The following is a 22,414-nucleotide window of genomic DNA, read 5'->3' on the forward strand; positions in this document are numbered from 1 at the left end:
TGGCTAGCAGCCTGGCACTGCCCCCTGATTGCAGTTGCTGGTTGCCTCCCTCTCAGGGGACAGGCACATCATAGCAACTGGTCATTCTGCTGTTCGGTTGATTTGCATATTAGGGTTTTATTATATAGGATATAGATAGATACATATATACATGTGGCCTGACATGCTGTAGATGCTCAACCAACGTTAAGCATCTAATTTAAAATGCATGTTTGACTTGTGCAGTGGGAATCTGCTAAAAGGGATTTCAGGCAGCAGCACGCAGGCTGCAGAGGCATCTTCCAACACCCCTGCACTGTCCTCACCCTGCCAAGAAAGGCTGGTCTTGTAGAGTTCGGACTTGCTTTCAGCCAGTGTTTCTCATGTCCAGGTGGGCATTCGAGTGACATTGCTTTATCAAAATGCACATTCTGGGCTCCAAACCACACTGACTGCCCAGGCATGTACCTTTGGAAAAGCTGCTCCCGATGCCACCCTTCTTAGAGCTTAGAGCTTTATAGACAGGCCAGGATGACTTTCTAGTGAGTCTAAAATGTGATTCACTTTATGAAACTTGAGTTTGGGCGTAGCCTCTTAAGGATACAGCGGTTTTTCTGAGGAGACAGTATACTCTTGTCCATTCCACCTCGTTAATGAGAATTGGGTGTAATTCTTTCATAGTAGTAATAGCTAACTCAGGTGCTTTTACACATATTAACCCATTCAGTTCTCAGAACAGCTCTACAAGTTAGGTGCTCTCATTGTGCTCCTTCTCCATGACTCGTCCAAGGTCACACAGCGAGGGTGGGAAGGAGCCAGGTTGTGAACCCAGGCAACCTGGCTCTGGAGTCGGTGCCTTGGTCCCTGGTGTTACTCATCTCTCTTCATTACAGAGAGGATGGCCTTGGAAATGGGCTTTGGGGCATGTAGCTCTTACCCAAGTGCCATGGAAATTTGGTAAGAACCAGTACAGTAGCCTCTTTCTCCACTGACCCTGTGTTGTTTCTTGGCATATCCTGGCCTGTCCAGACTCCCAAGAGGATCCACACACCGGAGCAGTGGTGTGTGCTGGCAGGTGGGGATGGAGGTGGTAGAAGCAGATTTACAACCCTGCCCTCATATTTGCTCCTTCCACACACCCGCTTGCTTACTATTTGTTTGGGATTAGCTTGTTCCAGGGGTGGAAGTTTGGGGTCATTCTTTTGGCTTCTTCCACTATAGCTAAAATGATAAACTGAGCGCTTTTTGAGGGCGCTGGTTCTTTGAGAAAAGCCTCAGGGGAGTGGCTTTCATTTCATCTGCACTCGGGAGAGAACAGAACACAGTTCCTGAGTGCCGGGCTCACAGCTTTGACAAGCCTGGTGGTGTCAGATGGTCATTTGAGGAGGACTGTCATGTGAGAGCCCTTTGCAGCCTGGAGCAGAGTGAGAGTCTGGGAATACTTGCTTTGGACCGTCCTTCCCAGACAGAAAATTGCAGAGCCCTTGGGCAAATGTAGCCGGTGTGAAAATAACCCAAAAATGGCCCCTTGCTGTGTGCCGGCCACTGTGGTAGGCTCTTTAGGACACTTTGCCCCCAACCCCTCTCCATCCAAACGCTAGATGTTACGGTCCTCATTGTATAGAGGAGAAAATGGGCTCAGAAAGTTAAATGAGTCTCAAGGTCATGCAGATAAGGAGTGCATGAGGTTTTGGACCCATTTCTCCTCAGATTCCAGAACCCACGTACTTTATATAATTCTTTGCCCTTCTGTGAACGAAAACTGTGCACTGAACTTCACAGCAGACATCAATTTGTAAATAAACATTTCCTTTCTTACTATAACACCAGGATTTTCTTTTGGATAAAATGAATAAACACTGCTAAGTGTCCTGAAATGAAAGAAGCAAAAAGAAAAGAATGAATAATGAAAGAGTGAGAGAGTGCGTGAATGAAGCAAGCTGGACTGGCGCGGATATATAGAGTACAGGGAGACCCTCCTACCGTGTCCTCAGGAGCTCTGATCATTTTCTTCTGAACAAGTTTGTTGGGGATTTTTATTCCCTTTTTTGTTACAAATGATATATTACAGTTTGTATGCCATGAGGTAGCAATTTGTTTTTTTAGCTACATTTAATTTCTGACTTCTTTACTCTTGATTTTGTCCATCCATTGATTGTGCCTTCTGTCTCTCCCGTTTTCTTTTTCCCCACCTGTCTTTTCTAGTAGAAGGTTTTGCTTGCCAGTATTACTTAGTTTAAGGTGGATAATGCATACAATTTTTTAAAGTTCAGATTTTTTGAAAACTTAGCCTCAATTTACGAATTACAAAAAAATAGGATGAGCTTTCCAACAAATGTTGTTATTATAATACTTATGGTTCCATTTCCAATTCAGGCATCATAGATGCCCCGAGGAAGCAAACACAGGGAGAAAACAAGATGTGATCATAGTAATTATGATTTCACTTCTGTGGTTAACTAGGTTTCCTGCTAGAACTAGAGTTGCCTCTTAATTAAACAGATATTTCACGAGGGCCCAAGATCTGCCAAAGCCTGTACTGGCCTTTGATTTCACCTGTTCTTTAGGTGATGGTGCCATTTCCTCTTTGAGTTGGTTTTAAAAATTCTTAGCTGCAGCTCTCAGCATAATTTATTAGGCCAGCGTGTAGGAATGTTATTCCATAAAAGCCGCTTTTCCGCATGCTTGGATGGTAACGCCATGTCTGTCTGCTATCTCATCTGTTTGTGCAGTATGTCTTTTGGATTCTCTCTTACTTTTCTTCCTTTACTCTAACTTCCCTGACTAGGTAGAATGGTTTAATTTTTCAAAATTTGAATAGATCTGTGTTTCCCATTAACTGGCCTTCAGACCGACAGAATTATAATCAGGGTGTGCTTGTTAAAAATGCATATTCTTGTGCCCTACCTCAGATCTCAATTTGAGAATCACTGACTTAGAGTTATATTTGGTTACTATGTTATTTTAAAACTATTTGTAGAATGTTATTTTTTTCTTTCTTTGAAATAAAAATGTAATTTTATCCCCCCCCCCCCAAGTTAATGTACTCTGAATTAAAAAACAAAAGCAACCAAAAACACTTCTAAATAAGTATCCTGGGATTAGGTTTCAAAATTTGAGCTACTTCCATTAGGCTTTTATTGAAACATGACTTGGTGTTTTATAAACTTTGGATATCAAGTTATCATTAGCAAAATATCAAATTATTGGACTTAAAAATATCAAATTATTGGTTAATGATGATCACGGTCATTAATTTGAAGTCCTGTTTGAAACAACTTATGATTTAAAGTGAGTCAGATGAGTCACGGAGTTGGATTGGGTGGCAAGACTGGGTAGAAGCAGATGCTGGTCTCTGCCCATCAGCCGTGTGGCCCCAGGGAAGCCTTTTCAACATTCTGGGCCCCAGTGTGCTCCTCTGTCCAGTAAGCAATTGCTATGACCCGCCCCCCCTTTCTGGTTCTCACTGAGTCAACTCTGTGGGAAGAGACATCTAATGTTGACACATGGGTCAGTATGTGGGAGAAAGAAAGGGTTATCTTGGTATGGAGGACTTAAATGAAATATCTGGTGGTTGAAGGAACTAGCGTCCATCAGTCCATAAAGAATAAGAATATAGAAGTTAAAAAAGAAATGATTGGGAGTTTCTTATAATCATTCAGAACAACAATGCTGTACTCACTAAAATTCCCGGTAATTGAAACCCAACCAGGAAATGGACTTCCTCAAGGCAAAGACTGCTTTGTTTGACACATTTCATTTGCTGTATTGTTGCCAGGTGCATTTGTACCAATTTATAAATCATAGTAGAAATGGGTGATAGTGGGAGCTGGGCAGTGCAGTGTTTCTAGTGGTCTTACTTATACGAAATCACCGCTATCAGATGAAAGAAACAAAGCATGCTGTCTTAAAAGATTCATCAGTTTTGAGTTGATTCAAACAGCTGGAGAATTGGAGAATTGAGGAGAAATTGGAGTTTAGTAAATGATTTCTTGCTTGTGCTGTTATATTCCATTTCTGGCTATTCATTTGTGGAGAGAATGATGGATGGATCAAAGGTGGCAAAGTATATAAAGACCAGTGTTTCTGAAATCTTACTAATTTAGGACCTCTTTATTTAAAGGAAGAAAATTCTCATAAATCCCAAGTACTGGTATAAATATTTTTATTATGAAGCAGCTTTAAATATGCCGAATATAAAACTAGGTATAAACTCCTTATGCCTCCAGTTCTTATATAACTATAAAACAATGACAAATTTATACAGTAAATTCAAGCAAATCTACAAAACCAATAAAATCCAAAATAACATTAATTTATCATGACAGATATCAAGTCTCTTCTTGAAAATGTGATTCTGGTCTGACAGCCAGAGTCCCAGCTCTTCTGAGATTCTTGTGAAACTCATTTATCCTTCCACTTACCTGTATTTGAATCTTTCTTCATGTAAAGCACCTTTATTTGGCCGGTATACATGATTTTGGTTTTACTTCTGCCTTATTTTTTAAGACATTTTCTTGATGATTAAAATTACACTGCTAGGTCCCACGTTGACCATACACTTAAATGCAAACCCACTTTTGATCAAGCAGGAAGGTGGGACTGATGACTAGTTGCACTTGAGGCAGTGGAGGAAAGAGAAGGGTCATTCATTGGTACCTGCAATATTGGGTTTCAGATTTGGGCGAGAGTCATGGTGCCCTTCAGCAAAATGTGGAACAAAAGAGGAAAAGTAGATTTTGAGGAAATATGATTAGTTCAAGACTTAGGTTTCTAGCATGCGTATGGTGGACTGGATACTCTAACACACTCCACACTAACGCATTGCATTCTGGATAGAACAGTTTTTACTGTACTTCTGGGATTATGACCTAAGACATCTCCTATGTCTCCTACCTCACCAACCATCAAAGCTGGGAGCTTTGTGTGTAAACAAACGGAAAAGACAGGTTTTCTGAAGAGCAGATGCTGGTATCACCACTGTGGTTGGAGACTAAGCTTTGGGTCACTTGCAAGATAAGAGAGCCTGCATTTTACCAAGACTCATGAAAGTAGTTGAAGTGGCCCTACATAGACAGTGCTCCTTGGCTTTTGGCAGAAGCAAATGTGAATCGGTTCGGGAGGAAAGCCTCCCTGCCTTAGATCTCAGGGTTCTAATGATTAAGATCAACCAAGTATGAGTTCAAAATCAAAGATCTCCAATCCCACTAGAAAACAAGCCACCGGGGTGAGAGTCACCAGATACCAATAAAAAGCAATAGATTTGAAACACTGAGGAGTTTAGATAGTAAAATGATCTGATACAGGATATAAGATAACTATGTTGCAATACTTTAAGGAAAAAAAACTGTAATTACAAGTAATTGTAAAGAGCATAAGCTAAGATTTGACCCAGACATATTATTTAGTCATTAAAAAAGAAGGAAGCCCTGCCATTTGTAACAAGGATGGATGGACCTGGATGACATTATGCTAAGTGAAATAAGTCAAACAGTTGAAAACTGTACTGTGTGATCTCACTTACATGTGGAATCTTAGAAAAAAAAAATGCCACACACCCACACACAACAACTGAACTCATAGGAACAGAGAACAGATTGGTGGTTGCCAGTACCAGGGAGTTGGTAGTAGAGAAAATGGTTGAAGGTGGTCAAGGTATGGACTTCCAGTTAGAAGATAAATAAGTTCTGGGGATATAATGCTCAGTATGCTGACTGTAGTTAACAATCCCATGTAATAAAAGGCTAATATGCAAATCGACCGAATGGCGGAACGACCAGTCACTATGATGCACACTGACCACCAGGGGGCAGACGCTCAATGCAGGAGCTGCCCCCTGGTGGTCAGTGTGCTCCCACAGCGGGAGCACTGCTCAGCCAGAAGCCCTGAGCCAGGCTCATGGCTAGCTAGCACAGTGGCACTGGCGGGAGCCTCTCCTGCCTCCACGGCAGAACTAAGGATGTCCGTCTGTTGGACATCCCCCGAGGGCTCCCAGACTGTGAGAGGGCGCAGGCCAGACTGAGGGACGCCCTGCCCCCAATGCACAAATTTCGTCCACTGGGCCTCTAGTATTGTATATTTGAAAGTTGCTAAGAGTAGATCTTAAAAGTTCTCAAAACAAGATAAAAACTTTTGTATGTGAGGTGATGGATGTTAACTAAACATGTGGTAATTTTGCAATGTATAGTACATATGTGAAATCATTATGTTGTACACTTTAAACTAATACAATGATACATGTCAAGATAAAATGGAGGGGGAGAATGTGTACCAAGTCAACATAAATCTAGGTGTTTTTGTTGCTGAAAAAAATTCACCAGGCAGATTTTGGAAAAAACAAACAAAAATTAAACCCAAGGAGAAGAATAACTGTTGAAATAAAAACATAATAAATTAGATTAGAAGCAGCTGAAGAAGCAATTAATGAACTAGGAAAAAGGTTGGAAGAAATTAATGAGAATGTAACAGAAACGAGAAGAAAAACAGGAAAGTGTAGTTGAAGGCTACAAGGAGATTTGTGCAGAGTCCCAGAAAGATAATAGAGCAAATGGAGGGAAGTAATATTTGAAGATCTAGCATATAAATAATTTCCAGAGAGAGTTTATGAAGGACATAAATGACCCGTGTACCTTAAACCCAAATAATTTATGGACAGACAAAGGAAGCACAACATATACCAATAAGGATAAGTAAATTGAACCTATATCTAGATATGGGAAAACTTCAATACATCAAAATTAAAAAGATGATCTTAAGCCCTGGCTAGGTGGCTCAGTTGGTTGGAGCATTGTCCCATACACCAAAAGGTTTCAGGTTCAATTCCCGGTCTGGGCACATACCTAGGTTGAGGTTCGAATCCCTCAGGGCACATGCAGGAGGCAGCCATTTGATGTTTCTCTTTTACATCTATGTTTCTCTCTCTCCCTTTCTTTCTCTCTAAAATCAATAAACATATCCTTGGGTGAGAATTTAAAAAAAAAAGACATGATCCTAAGGACCCCAGAATGAAAAAAAAAAAAAAGATTATGCAGGGAGTAAAAGACTGATAGCTAATTTTTAAATCAGCAATAATGGCAGTTGGAAAAATATCTTCAAAAGGCTAAAATGCTGTTGATTGTATGCCAGCAAAACTGTCATTCAAGTAGAAAGGCAAAATATACTTTACAAAAATACTAAAATTGAGCACAGCAGACCTTTACCAAGAAACTTCTTAAAAGATATACTTTGGGAAGAAGAAAGTGATTCTAAAAGGAATGATGAACAAAGACATTGGTAAACATGTAGATAAAGCTCATTAATTAAAATTAAACAAAATTAAGAATTTAGTTCCTTGGTCATACTAGCCACATTTCAAGGCCCAGGTGGCTAGTGTCTGCTATGTTCAGCAACACCAATACAGAACATTGGACAGCACTGCTATAGAGCAATGAAGGAAGATACACAAGATCATCTCTTGACTGTGAGGTGCCATTGTGTGTAAAAGCCACCATTATAGTAAAAAATTTTAAGGAAAATACTGCCCAATTTTTTAAAATGCCTTTTTTTTTTTTTTTTTTAAAGACACATCTCAATAGTACCTGTGTGAAAATGTGGAGACCTGTGCCTCTGTGAATGGATGCTGTATGGGGTTGGAGCATGAATGGTGTCCTCTTAAATTACAGCATTTATGACTGAATTTTGTGATTTAAATTCTGTTCTAAAAACTTTAATGCCTATGGTGTGTTATCAAGATGAGTAATCACATCCTCAGCATTGACAGTAGAAAAAGGAATTACCTTGCTGAAGATCACCAGATCCCAGTGCTAAGAAAATATGGGACAGATAAGACTTGAGTAAAAATCCCAGGTCCTTGATTTAAGAGCTGTTAACATCAGTCAAGTTATTTGACTTCTTCATGACCCAAGTTTCCCCACTTAAAAATAGGCATAATAATAGTTCCTTCTTCAGGATGGGCATGAGGATTAATGTTAAGTACATAGGAAAATAGTTAACCCTTTCTTATAATATAAATATTATAATTTTTTTCGATACAGAAATAAAGTGAAACAGTGATTCCCAACCATGTTTTGTGTATCAGCATTATTTGGGGACAATTAAAAAAATAAAGATTACTGGATGCTACCCTAGACCTGGTATTTAGGGTACTTCGGCTTTGGACTTTGTATTTTTTGTGGGGACCCCGGGTTTGGGAACCCTTGCTTTGGAATTGAGTAGCATTTTGGTCAGTTTTACCTAGATATTTACTTTTTTCTTTGTACTTTTAACATTAGCTCTTAGTATTTGTTGAGTATGTAAACTTCTAGGTTATTAATCCTGATCAGTGTATGGATCCGCACTCCTATACCTTCCTTTCTCTTTCTCACTTCATTCCCTTCCCTTCCATCCACAGTGAATTTTTAGACAGTTGGGCTATGTTCTGGAAGCCTAGTTCCCAGGCCTTTCTTTAAAAAAAATATTTTAAAAGAAACTTTTTAAGACAGACGTTTGGCATGTCAAAATGGAACTTTAGTTTCTAAAATAAATAATTCAACTTTATTTTATCTTAAAAAAATGACTGCAGGAAATGTTTCTAAAATAACTGATATTCCCCTTCTTAAAACTGGGATTGTTATTGGATAGATTCCAGTACGTGTTCTTTTTCTTTTGGGGGTGGGAGACGGTGTCTGGGGAGTGTTCTACTCCGTTGCCACCACATACAATGGTAATCCCTCAAGCCTAACAGCAACTTTTATACGATGGCAGTTATTTGGTATATTGTAAAACGTGGCCTGAAGATTAAAATGACAAAATGTGTACTGTATTTAGATCAATTAGAATGTGCCTTTTAGCTTTTGTGTGTGGATATTTTGGTTTAAAACACCATTTTGAAGCAGAAGCAGCCTTGCTGTTTAAATCTATTTAGTTCATGTATTTTACATTTCATATGGGTGAGGAATGACTGAAATGTTAGCTCCATTAGGCCAGAAATTTGTTCAGTGCGAAATCCCTAGCACCCAGAATAGTGCCTGATACATGGCGAGTGTTCAATAAAAGATGTGCTAAATGAGTGAGCTAACAATTAGACAACCCAAAGTAAAGACCACGTCTGCCACTGCTCACTACCAGATATTTGTCTGGTATTGGGATTAGAGGTTGCCTACATGTTCCCATAGCTCCCTGTGCCTCTTCCAAATTACACTGCATCCCTTAATCTAGGTCCTTATGGTTGCATCCACAGCACTATGTCTGGCAGCACTGTAGTTTCTTAGGAAATATTTGTTGATTGGCCCTAGCCGGTTTGGCTCAGTATATAGAGCTTCTGCTGGTTCGATTCTGATCAAGGGCAGGTATCTTGGTTGCAGGCTCCTCCAAGGGCCCGGGCCCTGATCAGAGCTCATGCAGGAGGCAACCAACCGATGTGTTTCTCTCACATTGATGTTTCTCTCTGTCTCTCTCTTCCACGCTCCCTAAAAATCAATGGAAAAATATCCTCAGGTGAGGATTAACAAAAAACAAAAACAAATATTTGACTGAATACATAGTGCCTTAAAATTTTCTGTACTGTTTTTATATTTGGTTTCATCATTTGACAATCCCATGAAGTTGGCTGATAGTCTCATCCCAGTTTTACAAATGAGGGAACAAAGGTTAAAGAGAATAAGTTAATTGTCCCAGAAAGCCTTGCGTTCATAAGTAGCAGAACTGGGACCATAACTTCCATAGGTGCTAATTTCTTCATCCTTTGTTCTTTCTAGAACAGTCTTTAAAACATCAGGAAGCATAAATTTTCACTCTCGGCCCTCCAGCTGAAATTCTCTTTACTTGAGAGTATGATAGGGTTGGTTACTGTGTGAAACCTTTTCTGAATTGCCATAATGTCTTCATCATCAGCCACAAACTTTGTTGGGTGCTACTTTGGGTTGTTAATTAATAGATTCTTTTCAGTTGCCTGTGATGGGTACACTAGGATATATTCTTTTTGGATTAAAAAAAAAAAGACAAACAAACCCTCATTATTTCATATAATTTATACCTTCTCCCAAACATTTTAAAATGTAAACTTGTTGATACTGTGAATTTATGTGTTTTTTTTTGTTTGTTTGTTTTTTATATATTTTATTGATTTTTTACAGAGAGGAATGGAGAGGGACAGAGAGTTAGAAACATCAATGAGAGAGAAACATCGATCAGCTGCCTCCTGCACACTCCCCACGGGGGATGTGCCCGCAACCAAGGTACATGCTCTTGACCGGAATCGAACCCGGGATCCTTGAGTCCGCAGGCCGACGCTCTATCCACTGAGCCAAACTGGTCAGGGCGTGAATTTACGTTTTAAAAATCAAATTTTAAAAGTAGTTAGAGGAATGTTCTCCAACATATTCTTGCCTGGATCTCCAGGTCATTTTAAGATAGAAATTTCAGAAGTCTTGAATTGGCTTGGCTGATATTCCTGGCATCAGGCACAAGAAGGAGAAACCTTCCCTGTGGCATTAGAATAGAATAAATAAGATGCTGGCCAAACATTTAAGGTTTTCACACAGCGGCAACATCTGGGCACACATTTTCCCAAAGGCATTCACTGAAGCTAAAACTAAACAACACACAGCCAAGTTTTAAGTAAGAAAGGATTTCAAAATCTGTGAATCCGATTTAATTATAGCTTTTGTGTACTAGTTTCTATTAAGAAAGAGAATTTGGTGACGTCAGTAAGATTGGACCCAATTTGATCAGTAGGTCAGACTTGATTCTACTAGACTGTTAGATTTAAACATACTGCCATTACCTTAGACTTTAAAGAGTTATTTGAACAATACTCACCACAAAGCTTTAATTTCATTGTGTAATAGCAACAAGAATCTAATTCCTTGTGTCCGCTGTGGCTATTAACCTTTGGCATTAGAACTGAGGCATTGATGGGAAATAAACTGACAATACGGTCTTTCCTTCTGGACCCAGCCATGGAAATATACAGGATGGGGCAACCATAGGTTTACAGTTATTTGTATGAAAAATAATACAGTAATTAATAAATAATGATACAAGAATAAACTCTGGGTTTCACATACTCACAACTGTAGACCTACTTTTGCCTCACCCTGTACGGCGGGGATGCAAGGAGCAGTTTTGGGTGGAAAAAATACATTTTCTTTTCTGCTCCGATGCCTGACTTCTCCGATGGGGTGGGATAGAGCCATTGTATTTGTTCTGGCTCTTGCAAAGCGAGATCACATCATCCCTCGATGCGGCTTTTTTATTAGCAGCATTACAGTTCATGCCTTTGTTGTCCTGCTGCACAGTAGCAAGGGTGGCGAGACGTGAGCTCAATAAAGGCCTTCCAGGGAGCGCTTCTGTCCTCTTCCCTTCCTGTTTTTCCGGCTGTTCACCTTTTGTGATACTCTTAGGTTTCTGATTAGTGTGGCCTGGACACTGTAGGTAGATGTGAAGAAAGAAGTGGAGGTGAGCAATATTTCAAATTAAGAATTTAGAAGAAAAGAGAAAAATCTGCTTACTCTCTAAGCCACATCTGACATAAGCTACGAAGCAGTTGGATTATTTTATTTTAGATCTTAGAGAGTCTTGTTTTCTTAATTTTTGAAACCATTAATGTCTCTCCCTCAAGACGTGGGTCACTATGGAAGGGAGGGGCCTGGATGGCATACATCACTTATTTCCAACACTAGGGTGGGCATGCATCCCACCTCTCTCTCAGACGGCTTGGTGGCAAGTGTCATCTTGTTGGAAATCTTTCGTCCTGCTCTGAGTGGTGGGAATGTGCTGTTGTCAACAGAGCAAGTGCTGGGACCAGAGAGCTAGCTTTCCGTGTGATAGGCAGTTGCAGTTCAGGACACCTGCCGCCGAGCACACTGCACCCATTGTTTCTCCACCGAGCGTGTGCTGGGTCGTCTGTGTTAGCCTGCGGTTGAGTCTTGGCTTTTTTTTCCTGCATGCATTTCATTTTCGGTGGAACACATTTCTGTCTTGTTCTTCTGGTTTTGCTGATACGGATTTAACATGTGCAGGTGGTTCATACAAACTGGTTTTGGAGAGCACTGAGGCAGTGGGTGGTGGGAGCGCGCTTGGTCCTCGCGGAGGCAGGCAATGTGGACTCTCAGGAAAGACGTTGGGCCTTTCTGGGTGGCAGTGTCCTCAGTGGTCAACCCAGGGGTTGGGCTTCTCAGAGTCCTGGACCGCCGAGTCCCCGGGTGTTCAGATTCCACCACGGTGTCTGGTGTTTTCTGAGATGCTGAGTGTCAGAAATGGATGTGGCGGTAGTTATTCACGGAGAGCCATGCCTCTGTGAAATTGTCAGCGACACAGGGAGGTGCTCTTATTGGATGCATTGGTCAGAGAGGGAAATGCCAGGGCCTTTTTGTTTCTTTGTGGCAAGTTTACAGAATAATAGATAAAAATGTCTTATTTCTGGGAAAGCACTGTTGTTAGCCCTGGAAGTGTTATTAGGCACTTTTTTGTTGAGCTTTTAAATTAAGAATTACTGAGTTGAGTAATGAGGACTTGTTAATTCATTAGCCCTTATTGTTCAGGTAAGAAGAAGCCTACAGATCAGGCTAATAGAGTATCACACCCCATTTCTGATTTGTACTCCCATAGTGTTTAATAAAAAATCTCATTAAAAATATTCTAATAATTATAGAAAATTTGGAAAACACCAAGAAGGAAATACAAATATCTCCTAATCCCATTTCCCAGAAATATCTATTGTTCAAACTGTGGCGCCTTTACATTATATATATATACCCAGTTTTAGAACAGAATTGGGATAGAACCATAAATACATAACTTGGTATCTTTTTTCTTGTTGTGTGTGTGTTTTTTTTAAACTTATTTTTGGGACTTAGGTTTCAAATGAAGGTAGAGATTAATGTAATATTATGCTTGGCACACTTATGACAGGGTCTGTTTTGACTTACAGAAATAGAATTATGGACCCAGTATCTGGAAATAACATTTGTCCTGTTCCTTTTTGAATATTTAGCATGTATAGATGCTGTCATACTATTACTATCATTAACAAATGAAGACTTCCTGATCTATTAGTTCTTATTTGTTCACTAGTTGCTTTTATCAGATCCCCTCATTTTATGTTTCTGCACCAGAATTACTAGCTGCAGCATCAGTGAGCAGACATTATTTTAACACTGTTTTTCTGGATGCCACGATTCTTCAAATTGAAGCATGGTAGCTAGTGTGGGCCTGGCCACAGGTTTGGCTTGAAGTAGGATGGTTAAAAGATTTCCTTTTGCTTGAATATATTATATACTTGGTAATATTTATGAACCACATGTTGAATATTGGTTTCACATATCATTTTCCTCTATTAGGAAATGAAAGGTGATTAGTTTCCCCTTTGGATTATTTTAGCCCATAAAATTTTCTGTGGCATCATTCATTTTGCATTGAAAATACAGTCTAAATCCTGGGCCACATTGGAATTTTTTCATGACCTTTCCCTTATGTGTCTTTTGGTGGCGCCCTTTGAAGTCCTGAAATGTTTTTATATTTGACTGAGATTAAATCTGGGTTTCATTTTACTTTTTTTTAAAAAAACATATTGAGCAAGTTAATTTTCTGTTCAAGTTCCTAAGGGGAATGATTCCAGCCTTCTGTGTCCCAAGAATTCGACTGAGCCCTGCCAGAACATTCCTGTGGTTTTCCACAGGGCAGAGCTGTATGCTCATGAAATTTTAGTTGTAGCTTGTGTTTTCTGTGGTTAATTAAAACAGCTGGCTTTTAAATTTTCCACAAACAGAGCACAATCGTTTAGCCAAGCCTTTTCAATAATGATTAAATACTTTAATCTCCCCCTCACAATAGCCCAAGCTTGTCTCTAGGACACTTATAAGCTGTTGTCTCTGCTCATTAATGATTTTAAACATTTAGATGTTGGGGGTTATCTTGCCAAATCCATAGGAGAGAGAGAGAAAGAAAGAGGAAGGAAAGGAGGGAAGGAGGGAGGGAGGGGGGGGAGAAGGAGGGAGAGAAAAAGAGAGAGAAAATGAATCTCCTTTCTTCTATTCTTCTAATGGCTTCTGGCCTTTGCCCCTCCAGGTTGGAGCTGTTGCGGGTGAGCTGCTGCGGTCCGTAGCCAAGCATGCTGTGGTCGGATCTGCCCAGCTGTGGAACAGAAACATTTGCTGGATGGAAAATCCATAAAAGAAAGCTGCTGTGAGAGCCTGAGCCAGACCATAACTTAAGCAGGATCAGGTTGGTGTAAGATAACAGAGGCTGGACAAAGTGGCTTGTGTCAGACGCGGAAAATTTGTTTTGTTAATTTCATAAAGTGTTTTTGAGACGACCCTGAATCATCATCCAGGTTATGTGAGAGCATCAGATAAGTGGCAGATCTGTACCCTGATAGACTTCTGTGTACAGGGTATTGTTGTCTTCCTTCTTCCTCTGCCTGCCCCGCACCTCCCCCTCCCATCTTCCTCTTCTAGAGGAGAGGGAGATCTCAAGCACAAATATGTGACAAGCCACTCACAAGGACCCAGTGATCTTGGCTTTATTTTGGAGAGAAAGCAGTGACCCTGAGAAGCAGGACTGGCACTGGCCCTTTCAGGGACGTGCCCGCATTTGGGTTTTCACACTGTGAAGGGTGATCATGGGGGCCTGCCATTTTAGGGGGTCGCTTCTGTCTGTGCTCCTTCAGTTTGCTCAGCAAGTTTTTACTTTTATCTCCCCCCAAAACAAAAGCTGATAACACATTTGGTTCCAGCAGTGTGCTTTGGGCATTAAGATACTCATGTAGGACAAAGGAGAAGAAATGCCCTTAAAGTAACAACAACGTAAAGAAGGGCAAAACAGTGGCCACGAGAGTGACACTACACAGCACCCTCACTGTGGCAATGAGATGGGAAATAATTCATTGTGAGAACGAGTATTGTGTTACAGGCACGGGCACTGCAAACCTTTTTTATCGGACGTTCAGTGGGAAACTCAGCATTAGACATAATACGCAGTTATACATACTCACTCGAAGGGAGCGAGTCAGCAGTCTTGAGAACCTGTGAAGTACTGAGCATCTGTTGACTTTGCCCACCCAGCATCCTTTCCTCCCCCAACAAATCACCCGGGTTTCCCTGGGCAGGCGTCCTTGCTTTGTTTTTAGCCTGTGGAGTTAGAGGTGACCTCAGTGTCTCTGTTATGGGCATTTGACATAGCCTGGCTAGTCAGGGTCACCAGGATCAGTTTATGGAGGAGCCCCAGTATTTTCACTGAAACTATTGCAAAGACATTTTTCCTTTTTGTGGGTTTGTGAAGCCGGACCACTGGTTACTGTCTTTGCTACCACTTAGGGAAAGCCTTCCTGAGAATGAGGTCAACACAGGAAATCAAGCAGGGAGATGGAGGAAAGAAGATGAGGAGGGAAGGGGATCACACACACACAGACACATGCACACCACACACACACATATACCAAAAGCACACACAACATAACATACAACACACATAAATCATATACACAACACATACAACACACAACACACAAAACAGACACAGAATATACACACATAACATATACACAACACATACAAAACATACACACACAACATACATACAACACACACACACACAAAATTTATGGTCTCGGATTCTGCATCGCTGAAAGCCAGCAAGTCCATTTTCACTTTCCTGGCAGGTCAGCTACTTCGTTTGAGTTAGTGTCCATTACCTACATCTGCAAACATTTTGATGGGTAATGCCTTTTAGGATGGGGTCTTAGCATGAAATGACTGTGGCGGTCCCTGTACTCAGGGGCTCACAGAGAGAGGGTAGGCTAGCTCAGTATTTGGCTAGCTGACAGTGAAAAATGTATCAGTTGAGATAAGAACGAAGTTTTGTGGGAGTAGAAGAGATGGAATTATGAATTCTGCTGGGGAGTGGAGATGCTAGCAGAGAGAGCTATTATTTAACGAAGGAGAAATAGGATTTTTGTTTTCAGGAACATTTTAAAATATATACTTAATTCAATTACTTGCTTTTTGAATCTGAAAGAAAGGGAGGCTTCTAGAGGCTATCGTTAAAATAAATTGCAGATAAGAAAGATAATTTCAGAGCTTGCTAGTACAGAATCTTGGTATTTACTGTAAACACAGTTGTTTCAGGGGCAGCCAAATGAGAGGTTATCAGAGAGCTGTCCCGAGTGTATTTTAACACCACAGGGTGACAGTTATTCTTCTTATGAAAACCTCAGCTGGCTTCTGTTCCAGGCAGAATTTCAAGTGTCATGAATTTTAAAGATTTATTTTCTCTTCTTAATGTTAGATTTTATTGTTTTATTTTTTTATATAATGGACATGGTTTGCTTTTTAAAAAAATCATAGACTTTATTTTGGGGAGGGCAGTTTTAATTTATAGAAAAATTGAGCGGAAAGTATGGAGTTCCAACCACCCCCTAAGTTTTTCCTATTATTGACATCTTGCATTAGTGTGGTGCTTTTGTTAAAATTGATGAGCCAAGATTGACACATGATGATTAACTAAAGTCCATGGTCTACATGAGGTTCACTCTGTGTGTTGTACATTTTATGGGCTTTGACTAATATTTAATGATATATATCTACCATAACAGCATCACACACAATAGTTTCACTGCCCTGAAAATCCCATGTTCTAACTATTCATTCATCCATCCCTTCCTCCCTCCCTCTGAAGTTTTGGCAACTACTGATCTTTTTACTGTCTCCATAGTTCTGCCTTTTCCAGAATGTCATATGGAATCATACAGTATGTAGCCTTTCAGATTGGCTTCTTTGCAATATACATTTAAGATTCCTCCATGTCTTGACAGTTTTTTTTAATCCTCGCCTGAGGATATTTTTGCATTGATTTTTAGAGAGAGTGGAAGGGAGAGGGAGAGACAGAGAGAGAGAAACATTGATGGGAGAAAGACACATCAATTGGTTGCTTCCCGTGTATGCCCTGACCAGGGCCGGGGATCGAGCCTGCAACTGAGGTACGTGCCCTTGACCAGAATCAAACCCAGGACCCTTCAGTCCACAGGCCGATGCTCTATCCACTGAGCCAAACCAGCTAGGGCTTGACAGCTCTTTTTAATGATAATATTCTATAGTCTCGATGAACTATAGTTTATTTATTCTTTTACCTACTGAAGGGCATCTTGATGGCTTCCAAGTTTTGGCAGTTATGAAAGAAGCTGCTATAAACATTCATGTGCCGGTTTTTGTGTGGACATAAGTTTTCAACGTCTTTGGGTAAACACCAAGGAGCATGATTGCTGGATTGTATCCACGAGTATGTTCAGTTTTGTAGGAAACTGCCAAACTGTTTTTCAAAGTGTTTGTACCATTTTGCATTTCCACCAGCAGTGAGTGAGTTTCTCCACATCCTCCCCAGCATTTGATGTTGTCAGTGTTTTGCATTTTGCCCATTCTCATATGTGTATAGTGGTACCTCCTCATTGTTCTCATTTGCAATTCTCTAGTGATGTATGATGTTGAGCATCTTTTCATATGCTGTTTACCGTCTGTATACCTTCTTTGGTGAGGTATCTTTTGCCCATTTTTTAAATTGGATTGTTTATTTTTTAATTGTTGGATTTTAAGAGTTCTTTGTATTTGGGTACCAGTCCCTTATCAAATATGTCTTTTGCAAACACTTTATTCCAGTTCTATGGCTTGTCTTTTCATTCTCTTGACAATTTCTTTCTCATAGAAGAAAATTTTAATTTTAACGAAGTCTAGCTTGTCAATTATTTCTTTCATGGATCATTGGTTTGTATCTGAAAAGCTATTGCCAACCCAAGGTCATCTAGGTTTTCTCCTGTGTATCTTCTTGGAGTTTTATAGTTTTACATTTTACTTTTAGGTTTATTATATCTTTTGAATTAATATTTGTGAACAGTTTAAGGTCTTTGTATGCATTTCTTTTCTTTTTTCTTTTTTTTTGTATGTGGAGGCCTAGTTATTTCAGTACCATTTATCGAAATTACTATCCTTTCTTCATTGAATGAGTGGCCTTTGCTCCTTAGTCAAAGGTCAATTGACTGTATTTGTGTTGGTCTCTCTGTTCTGTTCCATTGATCTATTTGTCTATTTTTTCGCCAATACCACTGTCTTGATTATAGTAACTTATAGTAAATCTTCAAGTCAGATAGTGTTAGTCCTCTGACCCTGTTCTTTTCCTTCAATATTGTATTGGCTGTTCTGGGCTTTTTGCCTCTCCATGTAAACTTGTGAATCAGTTTAACAACATCCACAAAAGAACTTGCTCTGAAACTGTGTTGGGTCTATAGGTAAAGTTGGGAAGAACTGGCATCTTGATAATATTGAGTCTTCCCATTCATGGAATAACTGTTTCTTTAGATCGTCTTTGATGATTTCATCAGAGTTTTGTAGTTTCCTTCATGTGGATCTTGTACATATTTTGTTAGATTTATATCAAGTATTTCATTTATTTTGGTGCTAATATAAATAATACTGTGTTTTTAATTTCAAATACCAGTTGTTTATTACTGGTATATAAGAAAGCAAATGACTTTTGTATAATTAACTTTGTATCCTGCAAACTTACTATAATTGCTTATTGGTCTCAGGAGTATTTTTGTTAATTCTTTGAGATTTTCTATATAAATAACCATATTATCTGTAAACAAAGACAGCTTTATTTTTTCCTCCCCAATTCGTATGCCTTTATTTTCTTGTCTTATCTCACTAGCAAGGACTTCCAATGTGATGTTCCATGGGAATGGTGAGAGGTGATGTCTGTTCCTTGATCTTGATCCTTAGTGGGGAAGCATCTGGGTTCTCACCATCAAGTATAATGGTAGCTGTAAGGTTTTTGTAAATTTTTAAAATTAAGTTGAGGAAGTTCTCATATTCCTAGTTAACTGAGAGTTTTTGTCACAGTGGATGTTGGATTTTTAATCAGATGCTTTTTCTACACCTGTTGATATGATCATATGGTTTTTGTTTTTCAGCTTATTAACATGATAGATTATATTAATTCATTTTTTAATGTTGCACCAGCCTTTTGATAAGGATTGTATTGAATCTCTAGATCAACTTGAGTAGTATTTTCATCTTAACCAATATTAAGAGTTCCAATCCATGAACATGGAGTGTGTTGTGTGTTTATATTGATTTAGTTCTTTAATTTCTTCCAACAGTGTTTTTTGTTTGTTTGCTTGTTTTTAGGGAACAAAATTTCTTATTACATTTATCCCTAAGTGTTTTTCTTTTTGATGCCTTTATGACTGGAATCATTTTAAAAATTTTATTTTCAGAATATTCATTGCTAGTGTATAGAAATAGAATTGAGTTTTGTATATTGACCCTGTTTTTTATACCTTGTCGAACTTTTTTTTTTATCAGTACTGATAAACAGTTTTCTTTATTGTGTATGTGACTTCCTTAGGATTTTCTACATACCAGATTTTATCACCTGTGACTAGAGATAGTTCTATTTCTTGCACAATCTTGTTATCTTTATTTTTTACAGTGATGTGAAAACTTTACTGTCATATGAGAAATACAAAGTAATGTGCTTTGGAGTTTCTGATGAAATCATCCTATTATGTAGGTTTTTTAGAAGGACAAAAGATGGTAATTATGGAATTTATCCTCTCATAATTAAGCTAGTTATTCAATCAGTGAGCTTCTTAGCCACTCCTATCTTCTTTGGGAAAATGGTTATTAAAACCCCTTGCATATTTTTATTTTAGGTTATTTGTCTTATTGGATATATGTAGTTGCACATATTTTCTCCCAGTCTCTGGCTTGTTTTTTTGCTTTCTTAATGGTGTCTTTTGAAGCTCAAAAGTTTTTAATTGTAATCAAGTTCAGTATATCATATTTTCTTTCAAAGCTTAAGATTTTTGTTTCTAAAAACTCTTGGGCTAACCAAAGGTCACAAAGATTTTTCTCCATTGTTTCTTTCTAGCTCTACATTTAGTTTCATTTTGGATTAGGTTTTGTATATGGTGTGAGGTCAGGTATACTTTTTATTTCCTTCTGTTCTTTTCTTTTTTTGCATATGGATATCCATTTGTCCCAACACCATTTGCTGAAAAGACTATCCTTTACTTATTGACTTATTTGGTACCTTTGTAGAAAATTAATTGACCATAAATATAAGGGTTTATTTCTGGACTCTCAGTTCTGCTCTTTATGCTAGTAGCTCACTTTAGTTAGTTTTTTACGATGCAGTTTTTCTTTTTTGTTTATTTATTTATTTATTTATTTATAATATATATTTTATTGATTTTTTACAGAGAGGAAGGGAGAGAGATAGAGAGTTAGAAACATCGATGAGAAACATCAATAAGCTGCCTCCTGCACACCCCCTACTGGGGATGTGCCCGCAACCGAGGTACATGCCCTTGACCGGAATCGAACCTGGGACCTTTCAGTCCGCAGGCCGACGCTCTATCCACTGAGCCAAACCAGTTTTGGCACGATGCAGTTTTTCAATGAAAAAAGTTTCTTCAAGAAATGGGCTTAAGTTGCAATATATTTCTCTTTAGAAAAAAATAAACTATTATTGTATTTTTGCTACTTTTTCTCTCCCTTCCTGTTTGAGTAACTGTGTTAAACGTACTCTAATGTCTGGTTATTTCCCTGTGGATAACTGTGGGAACCTGAAGTGGTAGAAGAGAATGTAAGTCAATCTACATGCATTTTCTAGATTATTACATCCATTATTTAAAGCAAAAGTACTTCTTTTCTGATTTCACTTTTATGTTTATTCCCCAAAACAGAGTAAGCGAACAAACAAAACAGAAACAAATTCATAGATGCAGAGAACAAACTGATGCTTGCCAGATGTGAGGGGGGTTGGGGGGGGGTAGGTGAAGGGATTAAGAAATATAAATTGACAGTCACAATGTGGTCATGGGATGTAAAGTACAGTATTAGGAATATAGTCCATATTGTAATAACTATGTATAGTGCCAGGTGGGTTTAAGACTTATCTGGATGATCACTTCGTAAGATATATAAATGTCTAACCACTATGCTGTACACTTGAAACTAATATATAATATCCAGTGTCAACTGTAATTTTTTTTATAAAAATATTTTTATTGATTTTTTACAGAGAGGAAGGGAGAGGGATAGAGAGTTAGAAACATCGATGCGAGAGAAACACCAATCAGCTGCCTCCTGCACACCCCCTACTGGGGATGTGCCCGCAACCAAGGTACATGCCCTTGACCGGAATTGAACCTGGGACCTTTCAGTTCGCAGGCCAACGCTCTATCCACTGAGCCAAACCGGTTAGGGCTGTAATTGAAATTTTTTTTTTTTTTTTTCTTATAAACACCTGAAATTTTATTAAAACATTTTATTACAATCATTCTCTTTTTTTTTATTTTATTTTATTATTTATTTTTATTTTTATTTTTATTTTTTTCGCTAAAAGTATTACAAAGGGTATTACATAAGTGTCCTTCCCCCCCCCCCGCCCTAATTGAAATTTTTTTAAAAAATTAGTTTTCTCATAAAAGTGCTAAGCATTTTTATGCCATTATCCATTTGAATAAAACAGATTAAATTTAAAAATTTTTATTACCTTAACCATTGCCAATAACTACTGAGAAGGACTTATAAGTTTGGTATATTATTTTAAGAATATCAAGATTTTCACTAATAGTTATATGAGTTGAGACTTTTATACAGAAAAAGCTACATTTCACAAAACTATTCTTTTACTAAGTGGAAAATATTAATTAAAATGCCTTGGGTTTTGGGAATATAGTGTGGTTTTATGTTTTATGAAAATTGGGTAGTTTTCATAATATAATTAAAATACTAGCTGTATTTTTATGCTTAGCTTTGCTATATTTTTCTTTGTATTAGTATGGTTCTTACTAGACTACTGTGTTGATATGAATATAATTATATGGGAAATGTGAAGACTAAATTTATATCTCTTCTTTACTTATAACTGTAAAAATTATGAATGCATTAAGATTGAAAAGGAGTAAGAAAAGTCATTGCTTTATTGCAGCAATTTTCAACTGGTGTGTTGTAAAAAGCACACTGGTGTGATGCAAGAATTTTCAAAACATGCAATACCTATGCAGTGACTAGTCAGGATCATGGACCTTATTTCCCTTAGATTGTGAAATTTAAAAAAAATGACCACAGCCAACACAACAATAGCCATTTGGTATGAATGAATCAACATTATATCAATTTTTTTTATCAGATTGGTAAAAAATAGGACACATTTTTTAATGTGCCGCAGAATTTTAGTAATTATTTTATGTGTGCCATGAGATGAAAAAGGTTGAAAATCGCCGCTTTATTGAGATGTTTGGACTCTAGTTGGCCATTTTCTTTTATTTTGTTTTCTAGTAAAGTTATAATTTTGTTTGGGGACTAACTTATTTTTAATGTGCAAATACATAAATTTGGTGTTGAATGAAATTCAGAGACACTTCCCTGCTCTTCATATAGGTAAAAGCTGATTTCTT

General features: G+C 38.4%; 1 protein-coding gene across 7 annotated transcripts in view; it reads left to right on the forward strand.

The window, feature by feature from the left end:
* Positions 1–22,414, forward strand: part of APBB2 (amyloid beta precursor protein binding family B member 2) — a 327,791-nt gene that overhangs the window by 52,779 nt on the left and 252,598 nt on the right. For all 7 annotated transcript variants that reach the window (XM_070397666.1, XM_070397692.1, XM_070397699.1 and 4 more), the window contains exon 2: positions 14,026–14,181. The gene's annotated coding sequence lies outside the window, so the exon portion shown is untranslated. The remainder of the gene's footprint in view (positions 1–14,025; positions 14,182–22,414) is intronic.

The sequence above is a fragment of the Myotis yumanensis genome, unplaced genomic scaffold (genome assembly GCF_028538775.1).
Source record: "Myotis yumanensis isolate MYYU_CA2020_CCGP unplaced genomic scaffold, mMyoYum1.0.hap1 SCAF_1, whole genome shotgun sequence".
Taxonomy (NCBI): Eukaryota; Metazoa; Chordata; class Mammalia; order Chiroptera; family Vespertilionidae; genus Myotis; species Myotis yumanensis.